Source organism: Erithacus rubecula (genome assembly GCF_903797595.1).
Source record: "Erithacus rubecula genome assembly, chromosome: 9".
In the NCBI taxonomy this organism is placed as follows: domain Eukaryota; kingdom Metazoa; phylum Chordata; class Aves; order Passeriformes; family Muscicapidae; genus Erithacus; species Erithacus rubecula.
The window spans coordinates 20,509,214-20,537,070 of NC_136660.1; the positions used below are offsets into that span (position 1 = coordinate 20,509,214).

At 36.4% G+C, this 27,857-nt stretch overlaps 1 pseudogene across 2 annotated transcripts in view; it reads left to right on the plus strand.

Annotated features, from left to right (window-relative positions):
* Positions 1-446: 446 nt before the first annotated feature.
* Positions 447-27,857, plus strand: part of LOC306805294 (heparan sulfate glucosamine 3-O-sulfotransferase 1 pseudogene) — a 47,144-nt pseudogene continuing 19,733 nt past the window's right edge. Inside the window, exon 1 of one of the 2 annotated variants that reach the window lies at positions 447-541. Of the gene's footprint in view, positions 542-822; positions 1,161-27,857 lie in introns of those variants that run through there. The other variant reaches the window with a different exon arrangement.

Here is a 27,857-nt window from a genome sequence, read left to right on the forward strand (position 1 = left end):
TGGGACGCTTGTCCTGCCCGGCTGGCCCCTCCGTGCCGGCAGCTCGGGGCTCCGGGGTCCCGCTCCGCAGCCGAGGAGGACCCGCGGCTCCGGCGGAGCTGGGGATGCTCCCGAGTCCAGCTGGCGGTGCCTGCAGCCCCCTCCGTGCCGCGGAGCCTCCCCAACTTCCCGCGGCTCCCCCGCTGCTCCCAGCGCGGCTCCCAGCGGGACCTGCCCGGGTAACCCCGCCCGGGACCTGCCCGGGTAACCCCGCCCTGCCTCCGGCTGGGCAGCGCTCGGGCACCGCGGGCAGCCGGGCTCTGGAGCGGCATCCCCCGCTCCTGCCTCCCTCCCTCCCTCCCTGCCGGCGGAGCCCCGGGAGAAGGGACAGTCCCGTGCCCCTGCCGCTCCCCAGCCCTGCCTGCCTCCTCCCCTGGTCACTGGGACTGATGAATTAATCATGATGTGGCTGCTGTTAATGCATTTATGTGGAGCGGGCTGTGCCAGCGGCTCTCGGCGCGGCGGGTGAGGGAGCGCGGGGCTCTCCATGGCTCCGGAGGAGGTAAATGGGATCGGGACGCGCTCCCGTTCCCCGCAGCCAGGGAAGGGGCAGGGCGGGGAGCGCAGGGGAGGGCAGGGCAGGGGAGCTCAGCTCCAACTTGCGGCAGGGGGACAGCGAGGCTCGGCTGCCGCGGGAGGTGGCGAGGTGCGCTCGCTTCGCGTCCCCGAGGCTCCCCCAAATCCTGCCCGTGGTTTAAAAATCGCTCTCTTGGCATAAGTGCGCGGCAGCCAGGCTCACTTCCCCGCCGCTGACGCTGTCAAAATCGCTGTGGCTCCAGCAGTAACAGCAGCGAGCCCCCTCCCTGCCTCCCTCCCTCCCTCCGCCCGGCCACCCGCTCCTCGTGAGAAACCGAACGCTGGTATTCCATCAGCTTCATCTTCCCCGCTTACGCGACACCGAGGAAGACTTGCTAATTAATTTACATACGAGGGAATGATGTCTGAAGGAAGGAAAAAATACCCCGTTGCACCTGCTCCGCCGAGACTTGTCATCTGAATCTGGAGGAGAGCTATAAATCATGTAAAGTGTTCGCGGTGGAGTCGGCTTCTTCTGAGAGCTGTAGGATTATGTATCCAAATGCTGAATTTATATTTCCCACTAGGAAAAGACTGAAACTCAGGTCAGATATAAACTACATCATTTCATTTAAAAGAAAACTGTAGTTATTTATTGTAATTCTAGAGGGGATTTTTCTTCTCTCCTGATTAAATAGAAAGTACTATTTAGGGCATGTAGTAATGATTTACACATTGCAGCCTGAAATCTCTTGCAGAGTTAGACGTGGTGGAGTGTAAGGATGGTGCTTTAGAATCACATATGTCTTCTTATTTTTGTCTCACATGAAAAGACTGAGAAAAAACATGCTGTTTTACCTTCTGTTTTTAGTGTGTACAAACCCATATTTTCTGAGATACAGGATGGGGAGAACTTGGACAAGGGATAGCACAACTTCCATTGAAAATGTTGACTTTCTCAATTACAGCAACTAAAATCTGTGTGATGTCTGCTTTGATTATTTCCACCTTTGAAAAAAATGCTTTAAGAAATGTCATAAGCTACTTCCAAGAATTTCACTTACTGCCTCTAAGGCAATACTATAATAGTTCTTGACACTTGCCTGCTAAATGAGCTGAGAGAGACCTACTGTTTAGTAAGATGTTTGTGTTATTCATGTGCCAGGTATTTAATCATAAAATACAAAATGACGTCTTTAATCTGATGAAATAATGGTTTCATATTTTAGTTTTGTGAAATTTCATTCATATCACTAGGTTTGTTGCTGACAAAACTAGACCGAGGTTTTGTCATTTCAGATGGAACTAATTTAGATTGGGGTTAATTGCTTTAGTAGCCTACCTTGTTTTTGGCAAAACTGTAAGTGGCAAATATTATTAAGTTCTTTTGTTCCACTTACGTAAAAATATTGCTTTTTGATTTAAAAGATGTTATGTGTTATAGATGGTTTCTGTACATTGCATCAGAATGAGGGAATTAAGGAGTTTGTGTGCTTTGACAGCACGTGTGATTTGCAAGTTTCATAAGTTGTGAGCTTATTGTAAAAGTGCGTGTATGTGTGTGGCAAAAGACTGCTATGCTAGTAGAAGAAACTAATAATAACACAGAAATCTGTGAGGTAAGCAAGAACATATGAGCCAGGCTAACCACTCAATATGCTTACTTTGAAAGCCTGGATGCAATAGTTTTCATATCACTGTTCTACAGCAACAAAATAAGGGAGACAAAAATAAGCACAAGCCAGAAATAAAAAGACAAAAACTTTAAAGGAGACTAGTCAGGTGGGGACAAACATTTGGAAATCAAGTCTTTCTGTCAAATCCTCGACTGTGGGTCATTGTTAAATGAAATCATACACAGAGCATTTTCATAGCATTTATGGTGGAAACCTTGGTCCAGACTATAACTGAGCAATTAAAAGAGATTCAGTTGTTGAGAATTTGGTTTGTCACCAAGTAAGAGATGATAGACAGTCAATAAAAGTGAAGTTCTTCTTTGAACTTGGAACAGGAGAAAAGTTTGTTTTGTTTTCCAAATCTTCTGTCTCTAACTGGAAATGCTGTCATGGACAGCAGTCCACAAAGTGGCCAAAATTTATTAATTAGTGAACATTTATTGTTTTGAGATACTATTATAATAGAGACACTATTTTCTGTGTAACTGGCATTCTTCTGGCCATTGCTTTGGCTTTGTAAGTTGGGAATGAAACATGGGAGTTCTGATTTGGGGTTTGAACAATATATGTCACTGCGTAAATTTCAGTCCAGTGTACATTTTTGTTCAGCTGTCAAGTGTTGGATTGACTTATATTGGAAAAGCATTTTCTTCTTTTCTAGAACAAAATGAAAAAAAATCATTTTTCAGCCAGAGGGAGGTGGAGAAATATGTTCACACTCACCAGACTTTCTTGGCCTTACAATAATGACTTGTGTTCGATACAAGGATTGTGGGGTTGGTGAATGACAGACACGCCTACCTTTTCAACATTTGCAACAGGCTGAGCACGCTGTTTGGGTGAAGAAACCACAGTGCTGCTTGTTTATTGATGGACTTTGAAAGGAGCTGAATGGAGAAGAGCTGGTTGTCTGCAACATTGCTCAATGTTCACTTACTGCCATGCAAATAACTACGTGACAAGTGGCCAGTGGCTGTAGTCATGTGAATATGCCCTCTCTGTTTTCTGTAGCTGTTTTTGCTTTGCTCACTGCCATGGAAAACTTCTGAATGGGTTGTTCAGTGATTAACATAAAAGTACCATGTTATGAAGGATGGGGATAGTTGTCTGTCTTAACAGAAAGGTTAAATTACATGATTTTGAATAGTTACAGTGTTTGAGATATATTTGCTTTCAGTACAATCAGATTCCTTCTTTGTCTGTTTATATAGTAAGCAGGAATGCATTAAACTGGCAAGGAGGACAAATATTTAATGAAGACCCAAAGAGGCAATATCATTTCAGTATGTTTGCAGTGCACTGCTCTGTTTAGCTGCTACTTCAATCTTCTGATCTCAAGAAGATCTTCTGGTCATCTGCTTTGATGCAATGTTCTTTAAAAACATTTAAGCTAGAGGGGAAGGAGTTTAAGTCTTAAAATTGTTTTATTTAAGGTTAAAAAATTGCAAGAAGTCCTCTCATAGCCCTAGTTGAACCAGGGAATAGTGTGAGCAAAACATGTGGGAAGGAGAGGAGCAGAACAGGGAGTAGCAGATCACCACAGTAATTGAGGGCCAAAGAAAAGACCTTCCTGAGCTAGAAGCAATCTTAGGTAATTTCAGTCATAAATTCATTACAGTCTATCTTTTAAGTACATTGCCCTGTTGGTCTTTCTGGAAAGAGATTTCAAAACCTCTCTCCTAATGCTTAGAGCTTTCTTTGAACTTTCAGCCTAAATAAATTCTTTGATTCCTAATTTTTAATCTCTCAATATTGTTGTTTAAAACCAGCTCCTTCCTCAGCATGCAGCCCTCAATAAATTATAAACATCGATCATGTGTCTTCCTCAGCTTTTATCTGCTAGGATCAAAAAGCAGAGCAAGCACCTTTTAGACCATCTAGCAAAACAGAATAAATAGGAAGATAGAGGCTAGTGGCTTGATTCTCCTGGATTCTGAACCTTGTACCTGAAGGGCTTGCTCAAAGTCTTGAGTAAAAGTGCTAATGCTCCACTCTGTCTTCTGAAAATCCTTGTCAGACAATGGTGAATATCAAGTTTGTTTTGCAGATAGGCCAGGTTGGTTTCATCTGTTAATAGTAAACATGGGTATGTGATTTATCTTTTTGTGTTGCTCTCGAATGATAAGAGACCATCACAGAAATTGTGCTATTCGTAATCATGTGGCTTTGAAGAGTTGCTAAAGATTTTACCATTTCTAATATGCCTGTGTAAGTGTTCCTCCAATTTCTTCTATAAGTTAGCAAGAAGCCCCCAGTATCAAGAGGGCTTCCAGTAACCAGTTTTTATCCAGGCATCTCTGCTTTTCACCATGTTTACAGATGTGTAATAAGATGAGTGTGAAGACTGATTTCAAAGAAATCCTTTCAATATGTTACCATTAATCACCTTTATGTCAACTTTATTTTTGTGTTATGCTCATAATTCCAACTCAGTAAATAATTGCTGGGTGATGACATATCAGGTTCTTTTATGAAATCTGGAGAGAGTGGATTCTGAATTTCCTCTCCCAAAATATTAGCTTTTAAAAGGATTGGCTTCTCCCTCCCACCAAGCATTTATAAATGCTGATTAAGATCCCTCCTGAGCCTTCCCCAGGATAAAATAATTCAGCTCTTCCCGCCTTTCTTCATATGACAGATGCTCCAAGACCCCTATCTTTGTGTCCTGGATGTACACACTAATGTACACCAGTATGTCCATGTCCTTTCTGTACTGGGGAGCCCAGAATAGCAGGCAATATTCCAGCTGTGACTGGAGTGCTGACTTTCATTGCTGCATGGGCACTTTGCTGACTCATGTTCAACTTCTTCACCACCAAGACCTTCCCCATCCTTTAAGGCCCAGTTCTTTCCACCTGGTTGATCCCAAAACTTTTACCAGTGCACACAGTTATTTCTCTCTGGGTGAAGAATGTGCATTTCCTTTTGCTGAGCTTTATTTCTCCAGCCTGTTGGGGTCCCACTTAATGGCATATTATTTCATATGCTCTGCTGACCCACTGAGGGTGCCCTCAGTCCCATTATTCTGGTCTTTAAGGAAATGGCCCCAATACCAACAGGAGTGCACAATTAATTATGTTCCCAGCTGAATTTTGTGGCACTGATCACAATCCTCCAAGCCCAGCAATTCCACTACTTTCCATTTCACCTCACTTTCATGCTTCATTAACAATAATGTAATTGTTAGTAATAATAGTTAGTAGCATCAGTAATAATTTTACTGCTGCTGTGTGACCAGGAAAATTAGAAGATAAAAATGTCTCTTCACCATCTTTCCTTGCTCTGTTTAATAGCACTGGCACGTGTGCATACACACGTGCACCAAGTGACAGCTGCCTTTTTGTCTATGTCTGAGTGCATGACTGTGAATTACTCATACCATATGTTTGACACGAGGAAGATACTATATTTTACATGTCATACAGGCACTGCATTCTTTTTTTGCATTAAGTTTATTTCCCCACCTCATTTTTATAGGGTGAATGAACCTCTGGGCTTGTTATAGTTAAGGAGAATTTGAAATACGTAATCTTTAAATTGATTGCAAAGCAGAGGTGAATTAATTTCTCTGTAGCTGAAATTTTTGAAGACAAATTATCTTTTATTCAGATAAAGCAATTGTGTACCTTATGTTAAAAAATGCAAGGACTTGTTTTGTGCTTCCTTCAAATAGCAAAAAATAAATTTTATAAAAATTGCTTCTGCATTCCATCTTTTCTCTTGCTATTCACACTCATCTGCTTTGCCAGCAGCAGTGAGAAAAGACACTGCACTGCCCTCATTGCAAGCAATGCTTAAGATTTCTAGGGTGAGACTCAGTGCTCCGTGTTTAAGCTCAAATTATTTGAGTTTGGTCTAGGGATCAAGTTGCTTTGCTGCAGGAAAATTAATTCAATATTGCTTGAAAGGCAGTTTTCTGTTTGTTTAGCAAGTTACTGATACTTTTGCTTTTAACTAAAAAACATATTTTTTATGTGTGTGTTTATGTGTGTGCACATGGAAGAGTGATGAAGAACTTTTTAATCAAATGGCTTTCCATTTTCAGAATACTGCAAAGATAGCACTTAAAATGCAGGAAATGATGAATCCTTTTTTTCTCCACCTTGAAATGAGGATATAGTGAATTGTACCTTCAACTTAACACCTTGACACTGATTTTGAGAAGCAATCTAGTCTTGGCAGTTTGATTCTAAATTCACATTCTGTAGTAACTCCATCAGAAAAATGGGAGAATTTTGCTTCTCTGTGTGATGCTAAGGCCTCTCAGGATGCCTCCAGAATTTGGAGAGAAATGACTCTTGGCATCTAAGCTGCAGTGAACAGGTGGGAATTCAAAAATTGTGAATGGGCACCTGTGCAAGTATGCAGCTCTAGCCTTTAGAGTTATTTCCAAAATCAATATAAATGCATATATGCTCGTCATCTAAATTTCAGAAGAATAATTGTTTTGTTTTTTCTTCTTTTTGTTGTTGTCTTAAATTTCCTGCTAACACTGTGCACCTGTTTAACTTGGAAAGGCAGACATTGTAAAAGGTGCAGGTATAGTTATTAAGTAAAATATTACCCATCACCTGCAAAACAATGGAGAAAATTATTTAATAATTTTTTACTCCTGGAATTCTCCAGATTGCTATCCAACCATTTTGTATCATTTAAGTTCCTTCAAGTAAAACTGTTTAGGAAAGTACAAAAGGTGTTGAATTTAACTTTTTGTAAACTGTGAACAGCAGACTTTTTTCCCCAAGAACTCAACAACAGAAAAATGTGTCCTGATATTGTATTTATTTATAATGGAATCTTAGTGGATATCTGGAAAAAAAATTTACTGAGATATTAGGGATGTAGGTTATTTTGATAAATGGCAAAGTATCAGTTAGCAGGGAACTGGGCTTTAGAGAGGAATTATTAAGGTAATTCAAATACAAGCATAATATTTTAGCTTCTGGATGGAGATAAACTGGACTACTTCTGTCCTTGTCACAATTTAGCATTTATATAGTGTTTACAAAGTTAAAAATTCTTTATAGATACTAATGATCTTCATTACACCCTCTGAAGGCAGGTAGGTGTCCTGCAAGTTAATGGTGTAGGACCAATATATTTTAGACCTAGAAATGTGCTAAGAGTTTGAGTTTTGGTATAAATGTGCTTGAAGTTTGTAAAGGGCAGATTATATCCCTCAGAATCAGCTCTTACACGATATGCTTTCATTTTCAAGGAACAAAGATACAGGCTTTCATTCAGAATGCTTGAATAACATCATGTCTCTTTGATAACAAAGTCTAGTCAGACACAGTTTTTCCTGAGTAAAAGTGTTGGATACTATAAATAACATTTTTTTAAGGGTCACACATGATAGATCTTTAATTTACAAAAATTCTGTAAGATTTAGCTTCCATTTTCTGTAAAAAGGTATTTATACATGGAAAAGGGGAATTTGTCTTTCCTGTCTCCACCCTCCTTGGTTGACAGACTTTCCCTCCAGCAAGCAGTTGACAGCAATCAGTTTGCGGATTATTTCTGGAAGGAAAAAGTTTACAGCTTTTCTCCAACAGTAAGATTAAAAATAAAGTAGCTGTCATCTATTTCCATGGCTTAACTAGTTAAAATCATAGCCACAAAAATGCCATATTACTCAGCTAAGCTGTTCACTGCATTTTGTACAGTAAGCAGACCTTATTAAATAAAGGCAGTCAAGCCTTGCAAACAGTAGTTTGTAAAAAAAAAAAAAAAAAAAAAATTAAATTTTTACTGGAACTTCAGAATTTGTTATTTATTGTTTCTAATTACACCAATTCTTTAAGATGAACTTTACAAAGATATTACAATGAAATATTTAATTTTGTGATCATGTCATATATGAAGGACATGCAGGTAATTCTCAGGATGAAAGAAGTTTGTATCTTATAACAACCAGATCCTTGAGCATCTTCCAGACTTGGCTCACATTAATTTTCACAGCACTGTGTTTTTCATTGCACCATTTATAAAGGTAAATACCGTCAAGTTGAAGATGGAAAATAATTTGCAATTGTCAGCTTTGACACCTTCTAGTACTAGATTTTTGAGATATAATATGAAAATAAACATTTAAGGGGTTTCTTTATCTTGATTGCCAGAGTCAGAAATCCTTTAGACCTAATCCCCACACATTAGGCTGTTTCAGTCTCACAAGTTATGACTCTGTTTCCTTTGCACCACGTGCTGCCTTTAGTTCATTCTGTAAATAAATAGTTCAGTTTGCTCAGATGGTGTTTTATTGGGATTTTAAAATCTGCTTAACTTACAGAACTTCATTTTATGGCTTTGATTTTGTTCTGTACTGTACAATGTGAAGTTTGCCAGTAGTTTTGACAACCATTGTATCACTGATTTCCTGGCTATTAGTAGAGATTAGTAATTTGCTGTCCTATAGTAGAGTAATTAAATACCCTTACCATGAGTAGACTTTTTTGTGCTTTTAGGGTTTTCTAAATTCAAGCTCTGATATGTGCACTGGAGAATGAAGAAGAACAAAAGGCTCTTCATTTTCATACTCTGCTGCATTGTTATCTTAGCTCCAAGTTTCTGGATCCTAAAGATTCAAGCCTGTAGTGCAAACATTCCTGAGAGCTTAGGCCTGTGTAGAAGTTAGAGAGCTGAACACGTGTTGTTTTCAGTCTTTTTGTAATCCCCCCTCTGCAAAATTCTGGAGTTTAATTCTGAAGTTTAAGACAGTTATTTAAATGGTTAATGACTGGCTTTTTATGTTTGCATTTTATCTTCTGTTTTCTGAGAGTATAAATAGTGCCAGTGATAGGAAACCAAAGTTTCAAAACTAAATTTATCTTGAAAAGAGAACTGTTATGATAATTATGCATAGAGCTTTAGAAAATGGAAATAATATAAATCTCCACTAAATAGTCATTACTCAAAGTTAGATAATCTGCTATTCTGAAAAGAACACTGTATCATTCTTCTTTTGAATCCTTGTGTGGTCACACACAGAACATGGTGCTGTAATACTCCAAGGAATTGTTCTACTTTGCTTCTATAGTTTCCTTTAATCAAATGGAAGCCAGTAGAAATACACGAGCATTGAACAGGGCTCTCTGTTGCCTGCTGGGAGATATTTAAATTTGTGCTGCCTTGCACTAGAAAGAAATGCTGTTAAAGCATTTTGTCTTGTTTCTGTAAAAACTCTAATATTCAGTGTGTAAAATTGCCATTAGGAAAAAAACAACCAGATAATATCATATGTACTGGTTAAGGCAATTAACTATTCAACCAATTGTGGAATAACAACATAGATGTTTAAACGTGTTTATTCCTGTACAAGCTGATCACATTATTTTATACTATAAATATGGGCTATTCTTTTGTTTCTGCTTCACTTTTTGATATCCAGGGCATTCTCATTTATTAAATGGAAATAAATAATTAGATAGGTCTTAAATTGTAGCAATTGATTTTTTAAATTGAAATTGTTTACAATTGAAAAACAATTGAAAGTATTGCTTCAGTCAAGATGATTTTGCATTTATCTATAAATGATTCCTTGCTAAGAAGGTTCAGAAAAAGAAGAATGTTAAAATTGCAGAGTAATTTTTAAAAATTATTAATTAAAAATATCAGTTGTCTCTGCATGTGGTGTATTTTATGTGTATTAGTATTTTGAAACATTCTCTGTCTGTTCAGTCATGTGCTGTTGATCCTGGTCCCATATAATGTGTTAATTGTACATTGTTATGAATAGCAATAGTTACTTTATAATTTTTCTTTTGTTGATGTTTTTTCTTGCAGATAGTACAATTAAATTTATTTTTTCAATCTTTTTATAATCTTAATTTTTTTGAACAGATGGAGCAGCAAAACATATACTGTTAGTTTTTATACAGGAAGATTAAGGTAAGGTTCAGGATTGAGTTTTGGTTTTTAGTTATTGAATGAGACTCAAGAATGTGCCTCATGTACAGTGATTTAAATGCATTGTAGTGTGTAATTGAGGTGAATTTGTTCTTAGCACTATAAAATGTACTTATGAGGGCATGAAGATATTGTAGGTATCTGCATAGATTGATTTTGGAGGGAATGTACCTGTCCACCCACTATTTCAGCATAATGCTACCTGAAAACGTGTTGATTATGTTCACTAGAATTACTGTATTCCTACTCCTATTAACTTCAAGAGAACTACAGGTTTCAGGAATCTGAGTTGTAAGGCAGAATTTACCATGCTGGCAGCAGGAAATCTAAGTATTGGAGTTTGTTTCACCAAACTTAATGGTGTTCTTTTGTTTTGTTTTTTGTTTTTTGTTTTGTGTTTTGGTTTTGGTTTTTTTAACCGAAGTGCAAGGGGAAAATTTCTTTCCCCTTCTACGAATTATCTAAGGAATTTTACTTCTTAAGTGAAATAATTTATTGCACTGAAGCTGCACTGGAGCTTCAGGATTCCTCAAAATACAAATTCTAACTTCCAGTTAGTTAGATAAATATCCAAGTATGAAATAATTTCATCTTGACTTTTTAATAATTTATTTGAATTTTGCTTCTGAGTAAATACGTAGCTTTAATACATTCCTCTTTAATCTGGAATAGCTCTGAAAAGTGAATATTGTTAAGGTAATAAGGAAAGCATTTTTAAGTTTTATACATTAGTTTGTTCTTATTTAATGTCAAGAAAATAAATTTAGGAAGTCTGAGTAAAATGGGAGGGGCCATAAATGGTTTTGCTCCAAGGTAACTAGATGATCCTTTCAAAGTTAAACTGAACTAATCATTTTTACTTAAATCTTATTAATTCAATGTATATATGGCACTTCTCTCTTCTCTCCATTCAGTGTATTTCACTGGATGGCTTTTATATTTCTTAAAAAAATATCTGTACACATAGATCAATATTTTTGATTTAATTTGGTCTAATATTTCCTAGTTTTCTTGTATTAATGTGTCCTCAGATCCAAGCTGGCAAAGTAAGGTGTACTCTGTGTGATTCTCTGAGAGAATGTGCTTAGGTCATGGATCCATGTTATCTCCCAGTGAAAATCCAGACAAGTTAAAAATGCTGTTGTACCTTCTTGCCAAATAGATTGAATCTGCTGCATGTGAAAGTGTTATTTTGGAGAACTTAGTAGAGAGCAAATAGAACATAATAAAAAAATTCATATACTAGTCTTTCTTGGGGGGAGCAAAGAATGTGAAGCACATTGAACAGTAGGGTGGAAAGATGGATGCTCCTGTTTTACTGCAGTCTAGGTAAGAGGCATGCCTGGGATTAATCTAGTGGTAAATTACTTTCTATCCTACGCTCATAATCTGTGTTTATTTGGCTTGTTATTGTGCAGTAATCCAATTTCTCCATGTGACACCAGTGTCAAAGGGAATTGTCTTTGCCTGCAGAGACCAGTACCATCTATTTTCCTTCTCATCTCTTTCACAGACCAGAAAGTGATTGTACACTGCACTGCATTTCTAAGTACAGCTCTCTTTGCCCTTCATTGGATTCTTCATTTGGCACAGAAAACTCAAGAACTGAGTCTGTTTTGATCTACTGGGCTTGACTTTATAGATGGAGCTCAGATTGGCTGTCAGTGGAAAAGCTGAGCTTTCTGCTGTGAATAATCAACAGTTGGCCAGCAGCTGTATGTGGGAAGGGCTCAACTGTAGAGCCTTGTTGTGAAAAGCCAGTGTTTTATCATCCATATAATTGGTGTCTGAAATCCATCTGCAGCCACGTGTTAGCAGACCACTCAGGTTAGAAATTAACAATCTCTAGTAGTGATAGCCAATTCCTGGAGAAAACCAGGAATGCTATAGGAATGTGATAATGCTGAAGTGTTGATGTAGAACCAGCACTAGAAGTCAGGAGGAAGGACAGAACTTTAAGCCATGGTTTTAGTCCCAGAACCTTGGCCAAATGATAGTTTAAATAGATGTTGTGTACTTACCCTGGCTGTCTTATTTTGAGAACACTGTAGTCTGAAGTAAAGAATGAAAAATATCCACGGTGCAAAGGAGAAATTCTATCTCTGGCATTATAAATTCAGATACCTGAAATTAACCTTTGAAGTTAATCTTGCATGCTTATTATACTCAGTTCTCTAACTTGACAAACTAGAGGGTCTTCACTGTGGCAAATGCTTATCTTTTTCCCTGCACTTCATTTGTGATCATCTGATATGAATTCTGTGTTCAGTCATTTCTGAGGCTACAGTTAAGAAATAACATTTGTTCAGTTTGAATTTCATGCTATTTGCTTTTGTAAGTAACCAGTTCACTTCTATCCCTCTCTTTCTCCTTTTGCTTTGGTTTCTTTCTCCCCAAGCATAGTGAATATTTTTTCAAGGAAGACAATCTGTAAGCCTTAAATATCACCCTGCCATTATAATTCTTAAATTGAAACCTTTGGTTTTATGTTTTTCTATATAATCTTGGTGTATATGCTGTCTTTCCCCTCTATCTGTCAGAAAGATTAATGTGAGAGTATTAACATAGCACAGTACAGGATTGTGTGAGCTATTTCTTGTCACTCTAGAAAGGACATCTATTCCTTTATTGTGTAGTGTGTTTGAATTTGACATGAGAGTAGGATCCCACTGGAGGATAAATTTATCTCTTTGGAAAGCTAACAAAGGAACAATTTCATGTAACAGAAGAGTCACAGAGGAGTGGTCATAGTTTTCATTGCTTGCACTTTCAGAGTAAAAAGTAGAAATGGATCCAGTCATTTAGCAATTCTTGGATACTACAGTCACAGTAGTTGAGAGCAGTTGGATAAGTGGACAGACAAGAAAATAAGGAAAGCACATTTAATTTATCTTTTAAGTATTCACTGAAGAAGCATGGCGTGACTATTTTTCACTTAGGCAGAATTACAGAATAATTTAAACTCTATAATAATGCTAACAAGATGAGTAGTGCTGTCTTTCATTTAAGAAGCATCAGAACAAAGGTATGTCAGTAAAACAGCAATACATGTGGCTGAGGGGTTTTGCTGAAATAAATCTTATAAGAAATGAACCAAATGACCTTCTGTAAATGAAGTGTGAATTCAGACACTGCCTTGTTAGAGCTTTTAGATGCAATGGTAGCTGAAGGAGAATAGCAAGGACTTGCTTGCTTGTGATTTGTTGTGCTAACAAAAGCAGAAATTTAACTCTGTTAATAAGCAAGATTGCACCAGATACCAAGTTCCATCATCTGTTTCCTTTCTTAATCAGAAAAAAACTTGGACAACTCAGTATTTTTATGTATCTGTCTAGGTCAGCTATAGTTGAGCTGATTCCACCATAAGCAAGAACCAACTCTTTTCATGCTAAAATAATCAAGATAAGAATGGAAAAGACAGGTCCATCATGCTTTGAATCATTCCATCTCTGATCTGTGTAACTGGCCCAAGGAATTGCTAGAGAACTTCAGTTTTCTCATTTATTTTCCCCTGAGAACTTTAGTCTTCAAGCTGGAGAAGCAGTTATTAAATCTGCACAATGCACTCTAGCTCACTTTTGAAAGACTTTCACCTGTTCCCACTGAAATGTCTGAGAAGCCAGAGAAGGTGTTGGATGAGGAGAAGGCTGAGCACAGTTTTTGCCCCTGACTTGTTAGGCAACTGTTGAGCAACAAGAACTATAATTGTGGAAACCAAACCTAGTGGGAAGAGATTAGTTCTTCCAGAATGGAATGTTGATTTATTTTATGTTGTGGGTTCTTTTTATCCATGCTTGCTTAAAAGTATGAGAACCTGTGATGTGCACCATAGGCAGTGTGCAAGATGGCAGAGTCAAAAGTGCTGTTTCCTGCACCATTTTGTCTCCTGCTCTATGTGTAAAACTTGTTATAGAATTAGCATTTAACATCTCTTTCTCTTACCTACCTTTACTTTAAGACCTGTTTTCTTTCCATACACTGTGCTATTTTTGGTCATATTGTGTGTTTTTCTAGAATATAGATGGTGTTTTGGTTGGATAAATAAAAATACTTTTGTAAGAAAAAATTGGTTCTAATGTTATGTTCTTAACTGCCTTTTATTCAGAGGCATATATGTGCTGAAATGAGAATAAAATATTTTGAATTTTTTCTCCATCTCTGAAGCCACTGGGTCTATTTGCTTCTGCAATGTTAAACATTTTAGTAAAAATTCTGGGTTATGTCTCCAAACAATTCCTGTTGCTCCAATAAGAAAAAAAAGAAAAGGCAAAATATTCTGAGTCACTATATAGCCAAAAAAAAAAAAAAAAAAAAGTTTTGATTTTTATTATCTCACACTTCATAAAGCAAGTAACATTAATAGAAATTTATTCTGCTAAGTGCACAAACCAGAAAAAGCTTGTTCTTTAAGACAGCTGTTATTAATACAAGTCTGAGTTCAATTTTCCAGAGGACAAACTTGAAAATTTGTAGAGGCATTTTAAGATTTATGGCTTGTAACTGGAGATATTCAGAATTACAGATTATTAGCTAAATTGAAAAATAGTGTATATTGGGGGACTGCCAAACATTTCTGAGATGATATTTAAAACCTTTATTTGCAGATAATTATGTGTATCAGCATTCTCTGCTTATTAGGGCAAGAAAACCTGGGGAGTTGTATCTCATGCAATAATTTCTTGCATCTCTGCAGAATTTGGAGCTGGTGATGCCAAGGGCTGTATTTAGGTAATGCTGCTCCATAATACAGTGTCAGACAAAGCTGTTTGCATCATGTGGTTACACACACCTCCCTCTTCATGCCCTACAATTTTGGCACCTAATAAAGCTAAAATTAAGATTCCAGGCTCTCCAAAGTCAGTGGTGGATTCAGAGACTAATTCAGCTGTCTAAGTTAGGAACACAACCTACATTGGTTTCACAAAGGGTCCTCATTTCCTGCAAACCTAAAGAACAACTATGTAATTAAATTATGTCTTTAGGGGATAGGGGCATTCAGACTATCTCCATCTTTACCTGACTCCTCCCTCACATAACTTGGAAAAGAAAATAGTTTTCAGTAGACCATGCTCCTTGTTTTGGTGTTTGATTGGGGTTTTTTTAGACGAGGTCTTTTCTTTATCTCACATATCACCTGTTCCTGTCTCTTGTACTAGTAGATAGAACATCAGAATGTAAGAGTGAAAAATGTTTCATTGAAAATTGACCCCTGTGCCACCCAAAGTGGTGTTCTTAGCTGTAGCTTCTCAGCTGTCATCTAAGAAGCCTAAAAAGAGAATCTATGTGAATATTTAATTTTTTTTCCTGCAGCTTTTCCATATTATTGTCTAATTGAAATATATAGAAAATATGTTGCATGTCACTAGCAATTTTTTCCTAAGGTAAAACTCTGTTTATTAAATACTCCTTGAGACAAGCTTTCCTCTGCTTGGAGATCACTGTGAAGTCCTAGGGAAACTCAGTAATTCAATATAAAGCAACATCAGCAGCAGAGAGAAAACCACACACTGAGATTTTCCTATCATTCATTTCATGTCTCATGGAAGTTTTCAAGCAAAGATTGTCAGGCTTCTATTGTTACCTTAGAAAACACGTCTCCAGTAGATTGGATGGCAGGGTTTTATGAGGACTTTATTTTGAGAATACTGAAAACTAGAAACAAATTTTTCTTTCAAAAGCTGAACCTCTAATCCTTCCAAAGTGGCAGTTAATCCACTAGTACCATTAAGAATTATATTTCTATTCTGTTTTCCTCCTTGGGTAATAAAACCCTAAGAATTCAGCATTGCTGATACCTCTTTATTATATACATCTTTATTATATAACTCTTCCGTTTTTTTAATACTCTCCAGTTTTACTGAAAGTTCTGAAAATGACATAGTTCAATAGCCTACATCATATTCTAGCTATGAAACTCATGGTTAGAAGGGTCTGAGATCTGGGATTTAGACACTTAAAGAGGGATCAGAATCTGTACCTGGAGTGGTCTGATAAAGGTGTTTTTGGGGTTTAAGTATAAACAATCTTTGAATAAGGACAAGTCATGCTCAGAAGCATTTCTGGTACTATCAAGTTTTCTCTTTCAACCATGAAAGTGATAATCCATTCTCTCAAATAGAAGATTGTCTTCAGATTTTAAAAGCATTCTTTTAGTTGAAAATATATTTTCATTTTTGTTCTCTTGTCAATCTGTGGTGACTGTTTTAGATAAGGTTTTTCCTGTATTGATAAATTTTGCTAAGAAATCCCTTGCTAATCATTTCACTTACTAAGTTTTAAAGTTTTGTTATTTGGACCATTAAATGTAAATTGAAATGAAGTTTCATTGAGACTTCTTGGTTTTGATCCATTTATCAGAAAGTTAACTGCAAAGTTAAATAAAGTTTTAGAGATACATATACATAGAGGTAGATTTCTAGAGGAAATTTCTTTAACCCAAATTTGAATTGCTGCATTTCTAAAATGCTTTTGTTGATATGTGATTATTGTAATAGTTTTTTCAAAGAGAGAAGAAAAAGATAGTGTCTCCACCCTAAAGTCATGCTGTGGAAACACTGTTTCTATCTTTCTTTCAATTTTGTTTTCTAAACATATTTTTAGAATTTTTAGAAAAAACAATTAAAAAGACAACAAAGAAAAAAGTCCATGAGTAGGAAAAAAATAATTAGTTCAGTTTTCCCTGTATCCTATCATCTGGCTTAATTATCATTATACCTATAACTAGGTCTAAAGAATGCCTTAATTCTATCTCATCTATTACTTTAAAAATATAAAATTTAAAGTCTCTTCTGGAGTCATCATTATTAATTTTAAATTCTAGGATTTGTTTTCAGGAAAACTGAAGAAAAATACATGTATAAACTCATATTACAGATGTATCTTCCTTCTTATTAACACTGTGTAAAATTTTGTCATATTGCCTTCTGTTTCAAAGAGATTATAAAAAATGTTTTTTCATATCTTATACTCATTTTAGTTCAGCCCTCTTTTTCTTTTTGGGACACTGGATACAGCTTCAGGCAACACCTTTTGCCATTTGATTATTGGTAGCAGAGTAATGAAACTGAAAATGGATTTCTAAAAATGAAAATCAGGAAGGACAGTGTAGGGCACAGATATAAAGTACTACAGAGCACCTGGTAGATGCTGATGTTTCTGTGCTTGAGCAGTTGGAAATGCTTCAAACTGACACAGCACATTGAGATTTATCAGATTGAGTCCCACAGACACACTGTGGGCAAACAGAGACATGTAAACTCTTGTCAGGAGTGAAGTGTTGTGGCTGTAATTGTGACAGACAACGATCCCTACCAGTTCTACAAGTAAATAAATATATAAGCTTCCTATAGTCAACCTTTTTAACAGCCTAAATGTAATGTACTTAGGCTCTTTTTCATTGTCTGATAAATAGAAATTTTAAAATATTCTGAAATTTTGGGGTCTCCTCCTTATTCTTCCAAAAATGACCTACATTAAAGGAGTCATGAGTGCATCAGTTTCCTGAGCTGCTTCACTAAGTGATCTGTTTTGTAACACTGCACTTAGAGAAAGCCAACAATTTATAACTTCAGGCATATGGCTAATTATAGATAAAAATATTGCTGCTAAAGAGATTTAATATCAATGGTGTTAAGGAGCAGTGCTTCTTGTTTCAATAAACAAGGCTACCCTTTAGACACCACACAGCAATCTTTTATTTATATTTATATATACACCTTCAACTTCAAATTAAAATCTACTTGATAGAACTTGATGAATACATTGGTTTCACTACAGACTGAAGTGTTTTTCAGTGGCTCAGAGCAGGTCTAGCAAAAAGGTTACATTGTGCTTTATTTGCACATACTTCAATCCCAATTTCCAAATTTTCTCTGAGTTTCCTCCCACTTACAGTGACTCTACAGATACTACTGTGGCAATAAAGGTAGTTATTATAGATTATAATAAATTTATAAAGTAACAATAATTAAAAATACTGACTCTTTTTATTATAAAGCAACAAGAGTCAATATTTTTAATCATTAACATCTTCACTCATACCCATACCTCTTGTTTGTTGTTTTGAACCCCTGAATATGTGCCACAGAACAGGTGATATGCTATAGCTATTTTTACTGGAGTTATCCATATTATGCATTATTGGAGTTGTAGAGTATTGTACTTTTAATGAGTCAGATGTAGAGGTCTTTCAGCTGTTCTGAGAAACTTCTGATGCTTTTACCTACTCTCAGAACTTTGATCTCTGATTAAATAATACTAACAATTGTTTTCTGAAATTCTTGCTGCTTTATAATTGTTTCTAAGACCATCAAAGTCTATAATGAAATTTATATTCTTACAACTTGATTAAAATGTTGTTTTACTGCAGAGTACTAAGGATAACTTCAAGATCAGAGTGTGCATATGAAACCATTCATTATTGAACTGCAGGAAAGAACCTGCACACACAGAGATTCATGTGCAGGATGCTTTGAAGGTGATGCTGGGGCACTTTGCAGCTCGTTGTGAGAAGACATGGCAACTCCATGACTATCTGCCCATGTTGCTGTGATTGTAGCTCTAACTCTTAGAGGGCTGTTTTGTTTATGAACTGTATCTTACACTAGCAGAAGATGTCAGCTTTCAGCATGCCAAGGTGTAGAAGGGGAGTGTGATCCCAAGCTCTCCCCAGAGGCACTGCTGTCTGACAGCTGTACAAAAACAGCTCTTGAACCACTAACTCTGAGGTATTTTGTATTTTTTAAAAACACATCTGTTTTTCTGCTCATTATTAATACCTTTTGTCTTTTGGATTTTGTTCTGTTTGGAGTTTTTTGAGGGAGTTGGTTTGGGTTTTCTTAATGCTGCAGAAAAGTCTCATATTTAATCAAATACAAGGAATGCCATCACTTCAGGGCAGATACAGAGCAAGATGAGACCTAAGCACAACCTGTGTTTAACTCTGTTAATGAATAAGAATATAATAATTTATAACTACCTGTAAAGACCTTTTCTGTTTAATTATATTAATTTCTTGAGAATGTCTATAGTGACCATTAGCAGTGTCCAAGTTCATGCTGAGCATCTGGCTCTTCTTTGTGATTCAAGTATTTGATATATGAATTTTTGGATTTAATCTTATGTGGATTAGATGATCCAACCTTTCTAAAACTTCCTTTCAACTTCTTTCAGGGAAAATACAGGGAAAGAGACAGTGATGCTTTGATATCTGTTTCTTCTTCCTTTTCTTTTTCTTAATTATGTTTCTGCAACCATCTGTTCTATTTAATCTAGTTTGATGCCAGAAAGTTCTTATTCAGGGCAAAAGTAGCTTCACAGACAGTCCTGTGTCATCCTTGCATCATCATAAACAGAACTGGATTTTTGCACAGGAATAACATTTGCACAGTCTCCAGCTGAAAAAAAAAAAAAAATTGTACTGGTGGCTTTCTTGTGACCTTTTTCCATTGAAGTATTTCTTAAAAGCATGCTTAGTAAAATCCTGATATTTAATAAGTAGCAGTTGATATTGAAAGAAGCTCAAAGACTTTTTATTCTTTGTTCTCCAGTGCAGAATTTCATGTGTGAGGCAACTCATGCCCTGACAGCACTACCTGCTCTGGCATTTTCTGATTATTAGTGATTATTGGCAGCATTTTGCAAGTATTCCACAGCAGAAAATATTTAATTATTGGTGCAGCCAAAATCTCAGTCAAGAGCTGCATTTCAAAGAATATATACCAATGAAGTGATAAAAAAACAACACAAAAACCCCCAAACAAACAAGGAAGCAAGGAAAATTATCAGGACCAGGGGATGACTTTTCAGTACAACATTATGAAATAGAAATTTAAAGGCTTTCTAATTATTTGGAATACTTTCTTTTAAAATGCTGGTAGTTTGTTTTTCTGATGTATTTATTTCACTGTGCCTCAATTTTGATTCTTTATTTAGCTCTTCTGTGAATTATCTCCAGAGAGTTTCATACCACAACCTCCTTTGCTATTAAGAAACTAAAAGAAAAATGGCCAAAAGTCAGGGAGAGAATATCTGTCTTTAAAATGAAATTTTATACATATATATGTTCCTGAAGTCTTTTTTTTTTTTTTCTACTATCTATCCAGAGGATCTTTAGGTTTTCTCTAATAAAATAAAAAGGGCTTCAAAATAAAGTCTGTGTAGTTTTCAAAGAATTTTCTTCAAAAGCAGGTTTGCAATAACACTTGCTGATGTTTTTCCTTGCAGAAGTTTATTACAGAACTTGTGCTGAGCAGGGCAGACATGAAGAGCACTGCAGTGTCCAGGCAGGAGCTGCTGCCCCCCTGCCCTACCCACAGGGACATCTCTGCTCACAGTGATCACCCAAAAACTCCCAAACCCAAAAACTCCCTGCTCCAGCCTTGGCCTTCTCTGCCTGCATTGGTTCCTCCAAAGGAACACTCCTTTTGGAACATAACTAAATTACACTATTTTTTTTTCAATTATATTAAATATCGATTTATAGAGAAGAGGAATATAAAGCACAGGTGGACAAGAACTGAAACGTTGAAATTACAAACTAGATATAAATAGATGTGTATTGTATTTTATTTATAAAATTCGAGCATGGCTTGAAAAATGCTCAAAAATATGCTTGGATGTGGTAGTATTCCTTGTGGAGTGGGTTTTTGCTCTGTGGGAAGAGCCTTTTCAGTCACCTCTGGTAATTGCTCTAATGCTTTTGCCATCTTCAGGCTTCTCTCAGAAAAGATTCACTTTTACTGGTGTGTTCTATTTCAGTACAATTTGGTTACCAGGCCCTCCAGATTTGTCCTGCACACAAGAGACACAACAAAATAGTGAGACCTCAAGGCAGCTAATATTTTAGGGGTTATTTTATTTCCTGTATTGCAATGTGTCTTGGAATTCAAGCCTGGGACCACTGGGTGGGGCTGTACAAATGTCAGAGAATTCTGCCTGTGAGTGTGTAACACGAGCATGCACTGAGAGAGCTCCTGATGCAAACCAAGGAGGAGGAGGGATGAGGCAGCAGTAAGATGTTCAATGATAATCATTCAGCAAAGAAGTGACTGGCTTTGGAAGGCCAAGGAAGCAAGGAATTTGAAACAGAGCAGTGAAGTGGCTTTGCTGATATTTTCTAGGGTGTTTTGTGTGCAGAAGAGCACCAGCTTTGCAATCCCTCTGCAGGTAAAGCAGTGGACAACAGGCAGAGCACAGCTACAGAAAAGGACAGATTATGAACCACTGTGGAAAATGAGAATAAGCAGATATATATACATATACAGATTTTTGGCCTATATTGAGAGAGCTTCAAATCCTGTTAACTTTCCTTCTCTTAAAGAGTTATGCTGTAGAACATCAGGGTTAAAGCATTCATCCTACATACAGTAAGTTATAGTTTATCAGAGTTACATGTTAATCAGACAAAGTAACTTCTGTCATCTTTCAGTTCCAGTAACTACAGGATCCAAATGATTTAAAGACTGAAGTCTTCTGAGAATACATCTGATTCTTTCCTTCTGTGTGTCAGGTTGCTGAAAATTTCACTCTGAATGGCTGCTGCAATGCTTAATTAGCAAGCAGATCATAAGTGAAACTGCTTCTTCCCCAACTGTGACCAGCAGGTATTGACAAGAAAGCCATGTAAACTCTACAAATGACTGCTGGTGTGCTTAAACCAGCAGAAAAATATGTTCACTTCAATGTCCCTGGGGCATTTAGCTTTGTATTAGACAGCAGCTTTTGCTGAAATGTGAGCACAGGGCTTGTGAACTTGCAAAAATCTATAATGTTCCAGCTGTTTGAAAAGGTCCCCACACACTTATTGGTAGAATGTTGTCAATATTTAACTCAGTAAGTTCAAAACTTTTCTTCTAGGAGAGAGAAAATCAAAAAAGAGATTGTTCATTTTTCCAACTTTTCAAAATTGTTTTTGATCTATTTTTGTTACTCTTTTTCTTCCAGATATTGGGACTAAAGCCTTAAAGCTGTCCTTTTTCTACAACTGCAAGAACTTTTGCTCTCTACCACCATGAAAATTTTAATTTGTGTAGTAAAAATATTGTCATAAAGGAGAAAAAAATACAAAGATGGGGGGGAAAGTGAGAAACCTTAGTTAATGTGTATTAAATTCTGGAAAGAGTTGTTGCCTTTGCAGGTAAAATCCTGCTGGGTTTTATGTTGTTAGGAGGGAATTAATTCTTCATCCTTATTGCAGCCAACAGGGATTCCCACTCCTGCTTGTGAATAAACTGTAATATTGAACCTTCAGTGCAAGTCAGGATGCAGACAGGTGTCCAGAGCCATCTGGCTTAGCCTGACCATAAAGTCCTCATTTGTGAAGGTGCTAATTTCTTTATCATTAGAACTTTGGGCTTCAACAGACCTAGACACCTGGGAAAACTTTGCATTAGAATTTTTTAGTAAACCACAGGCTACTCACAGGGGGGGTGTGTGTGTATTTATATATATGTACATGAAAATGTGTGTCCTTCTGTATCAAAATAATGTGAAAGTAAGATAAATTTATTTCAAATACACTATTGGAGGATTGAAGAACTCAAGGCATTTGCACCTTGATTAGTTGTGAAATTCTCTGTAATTTACTAATTAAAAAGCACTTGTTATCAGTTATGCAGAATTTCTCTTTTTATATAATTGGAAACCAAGGTACATTTTGTATGCCTGGTCATGGAGATATATGTGCATAGTCATTATCTGCATGAATTTGAGAGTGCCATACTGTGGATTAAAACTGGAAAGAATTAATCTTGCAGACCAGTGTCAGTAAGGACTTTTGCTATCTTGAGTAATAGCTGCAATTTTAAACAATATTTTTGTAGATTGCCTAAGGAAGTGATGAGTTTTCCATCACTGGAAATTGTGTAGGATCAGGTTATACAAGCATCTGTCAGGAGTGGTTTCAGTATAGTTGATCCAGCCTTGGGGCAGAGTGGCAAAGTGACCTCCTGAGGTCCCTTCCACCTCAGTGCTGTGTCACTCTGGCATTGTGATGCCACATATTGCAGATATGTATATAGAAGTTACCCACTTAGAAGAGTTTATTTCTACTATTTTATTCCACTCGCATTTCTTAAGGTTGGGGGATTTGTGTGGACAAGTAGAAAAGAAAGGAGAATTGTTCCTAATTAATTATGGAAATTTCTGCAATTTAATTGGATTATGAGACTGAATGAAAGGAAGACAAAAGCAAAGCAGAACAGATCAAGACACAGAATTTGCTAAAGCAAACTTTCTTACTTAAATGATGGTATGTTTAGCAGAGTTGTTAGCCTTTACTAACAGGTAATACAAAACTAATCCAGACTGTTCTGTGCAGTTCAAAATGTGCATTTTTATCCTCTCACTGTCTGTCTGTCTCACTGAAATCATCCTGTTGATGGAATGAGGGTACAGTCACCTTCAGGACTCTTCAAAACTATAGATGCCAACAGATGGCAAAAACCATGTTCATACCTCTGCTTGCAGCTATGTCTGCAATTCATTATCAACTTCCCAATCTCAAAAACTGAAATCCTAAGGGAGGTGTTAATTAAACTGGAGTTGAAAAAATATGCTGGATAGAAAACTGGGTAAGGAGGAGAGGACCCAAGTGTTACTCTTGAAGTGGTCTGGTCTAATAATGGCAAATTAGATCTCAGCCAGACTAATCAAGTACTTGATTTTTCTCCCAGAGCCCAGACTAGAGTCCTAACAGCAGCTCTTCAAACACATCTTAATGACATAGCACTTTTATTAAATATTTCACATTTGAGTTTTGGTGTCCTGCAGAAAGAGCATCAATTAGGAAACTTCAGAATGTAAATGGCTTTGCAGCAGTGACCTCCAGTACATGTTGTAGGTACAATGAATATAGCTTAGATGTTATGAGAAACAAAACATGGCTTTTTTATTACAAACCAAGCTAAGCTTGCTAGAACTGACTGAAATTCAATCTCCTACAGAAGTGAAGCAGTAGTTTCACTGGTAGAACAGAACTGAGCTTTCTTAAACAGTGACTAATGGCTGTCATCTTTCAAGCTTAATAAAAAAATTCTGTCTGTGCATATGCATGTCAATGTTTGCTCTTTGTTGTTCAATTGAAGACATTTGTTTTAATTTATTTAATTGGTTTATTTTGGGTTTAATATTACTGAGTTCTTATTTTTTTTAAGTCAACATTATTTGATACTGTTATTTAATATTTCTGTCATTAAAATGACTGTCTACCACTAAACATCAGCTCTTGAGAATATTCTTTAAATACTACTATATAATAATAGACTGAAAGTTTTTTAGGTTTTAGAAATTGACCCATTTTTAGAATTTTTTGCAACATTTGCAGATTCAGAATACAAACAGCTACTCCATATATAGAACACTCATTAAAAATGAAGTAGCAATTTAGTGCAAGGATAGTTAAGAGGTCAGTGAAAGTCCCTGCAGCCTGGGACTAAAGCATTGCCTTTATTTGCCATAGTACTTAAAATTTTTCATCAGTAAGATTAAAAACTGGTAACATAAGCTGTTATTTACCTCAGCTGGACATGCATGGTTAATTTTCTTATTCTGAGTAGACATATTAAAACAATAAGTGCTGATAATGTAAGCACTTGTGCAAATACTCAATTCCAAAGAAGACAGTGGGAGAAAATATTTTCTCTTGCTTTGAAAAGTATTTTACACACATATTTTGAAGTACTTATTAATTATATATGCTTCTATTCTTAGCTATTTAGTGTAGCTATTATCAGGTGATATGTACCTGACTGTCCTTGTTAATATGGGCTGGATTTGTAGAAGTCTTTTATTTGGAAATCTTGTATATTAAAGGTTGTTCATTTAGTAGGGATGCATTTTAATATTAATTTAGAAGAGATGCATTAAAATTTACTGGAAACTTCTAAAACTGTTGCTCCATGTTTCCATGTCTACAGAGTCTTGAAATGTGTGTCAGAATCTAATTTGTACAGAAAATGACTGGTTTGAGCCTTTCTAGTTTGTGTTTTTGTACTCCTTGCCTCATTTGTCACAGTTAATCAAGTATTTAAGAATGTGTGAGTAATTCCAACCAATTTTGGAAGGGAGCTATTTACATGAACCTTAAGATTTACCCTTGCTGAAGTGAAGGTAAAATACCAGATACAACAATCTAGTTTAAATATCCCAGGGTTGATGTGGAAGATCTGCCAACTGAAGGAGATGTTGCTGAAATTGCAGCATGATAATGGAAATATATATATACATATATTTCCTGATTTTCTTTGATTACAAAATAATGTAAGCAAACACTTAAAGACTGAAATAAAGCTTTTTTTTACCCCAGGGAGTTCTAATGTGTGCCTAAATTCAAGAACATGACTAAGAGCTTTTTGGCTATCTCTGTTCAGTCATGTCTTGAATAGAGAGAAAAATGAAAATACAGTTCTTAAATGTAGCTGAGATACTGACAACTGATCATCCAGAAATAATTGCTCAGGGTCAGAGAGGTTGCATAGCCTTAACCAAATAATAAAATGTCAGGTGTAAAGACATTATTGCTTTATTAACATTTAACCCATTCTTATGAACTGCTCCAAAGCCATTGAACTGAGTACAAATAATTCCCACTGGCAGGTGGGGTTATATTTCATACTTGTTGTAGAGGAGGTTTATTGCAAAAACATCTCAGATCTCATCAAGGGCACTGATGCTTTCATCCAGGCCAGTTCCAAAGCAGTGTATTGGCATATTGAACTGAGTGGTTGGTTTTAGCCTTGGACTTCAGTAACAAATTAATGTCCTCTAGAATGCAAAAGTTTCAATTGACTTATTTTAGTTCATTTGGTTATGTATCAAATGGCTCTCTTCAGCTTCTTTTTCTTTATCTCTTAGAGGTTCATTTAGTCTGTTCTAAAAATCAGATTTTGGCTAAGTCTTCTTACAAGGAGGCACAAACAAATTGGTATTTAAGAAATTGAGGCAGGCCTGTTACTCAATTATGCAAGAATAACAGAAACATAAAGCCCAAAAATACAACATTAAACCACAACAGTGTAGACTACAAAAGAGCTTACAAAGCAACTTGTTAAAGACATAAGACCAGCATTATCTCAAATACATTAGAACAGGAAAATTTACACAGGAAAATTTGCAGCTGAAAGTAAATTATTTAGAATAGGAAAAATGAAACCCAACTGCAAAGAAGTATCTCAGTGATACTGAGTGATAAAGTGACAAGTGAAATTCACTGTTAATAAATATAAAGTGGTTCTCAAAGGGTAAAAAAATAAAAATTTTTTGCACAAGAATGGACTTCAAACTGACAATTATTGTTTAAGAACTTCACTGTGAGATTATCTATTCACCATGTATTCACTGTTAGCTATGGAAATAATAGCAGCAAAAGAAAAAGAAACTTTAATATTATAAATTTTTACAAAAAAATGGAATAAATTAGAGAACATCATGGTTACAAGCAGTGTCACAATGCTGCACCTGCATCTTGAATAGGTAAGGGGAAGAATGGGTAGGATGAGTAAGGGATGATTAAATAAATCTTTTAAACAAGGAGCAGGTAGAACTACAAGGTTTCAGTCTGGGAAGAAGAGAATTGAAGGAGGATGTGACAAGTTTATTAGCTCATGAGTGGTGAGTAAATAGACAATGAGTGATTGTTCACTGGCTCTGGTGCAAGGACATTGGCAGTAGGTGAAACTAGCAGGTGGTGTGCTTAAGGTGAACCAAAGCAAATGTTTTTCAGCTTCACAAAAAGTAGTAAGACTTACAAAATTACTGATATTGTCCATTAGGACAATAAGCAAGGACTAAAAAGCTCATCATTCTGTTCCAGAGAGCCTCTGTAGCTCAGAGTCACTGGTGCCTAGGAAAGTGTGCTTGGAAAAATCACTGCATGTTTGCCTGGGGTTTGTCCCTGATGGGGCACTGCTAGAGAGGGGATACAAGACAAGTAAATGCTTGGTTCAATCAAGCATGGCCTTTCTTAGACACAGCTTAACAAATGTTTCAGTGAAAAACACTGCTAAGATGTAAGCATGCTTCAATTTGCTTGTAGCTTCAGAGATGAAGATCTGGCTTTGTCTCTTGTATGTTTTAATTTTATTTAATCTGAATTAACATCTCCATTGAAAATGAATGGGATAGGATTTCTAGATGTTTGTTGTTTGTCACATGAAATTATGTTTCTTTCATGGCTAATTATATTTTAATTTGCTCACTGCACATATTAATATCTCTTTTTCTTCATTTAATCACATTAATTTATATGGACCATAATCTTGTTATTCTCTGTGTTGGTGAGGTATGATCTGAGTAAAGAGGCCTAGAATTTGGTGTTTTGATTGATAATGGAGCAACAGAAAATTTAGAGATCAGTGAGAATGGCCAGAGTGAGCACATGACTCACAATCTAAAATTAAATGAACCATGAATTTTATCACACATCCTTTTAAGTTTAATCATTTAATCATATCACTTTGTGCCCTGGCATCTATGAAACATAGAAGCATCTGAGGTCCTAACTTTCTCTGTTACTTTGCTTCATTTTTTGTATTTGCAGCCCTTTCCCCTCTGGAATGTGACTCCAACCCGGCATGCTGCTCTGGTTTTCCTTGTCTTCTGTAGATCCAAATTTTCTTGTACTTTCAGTATCAATGTCAGACTGCAAACTCTCGTATATTTCCTAGTCTTTACTAAATTAGTGAAAGGCAAAAGTTGGGTTTTCAGAGATAAGAATGAAAACTG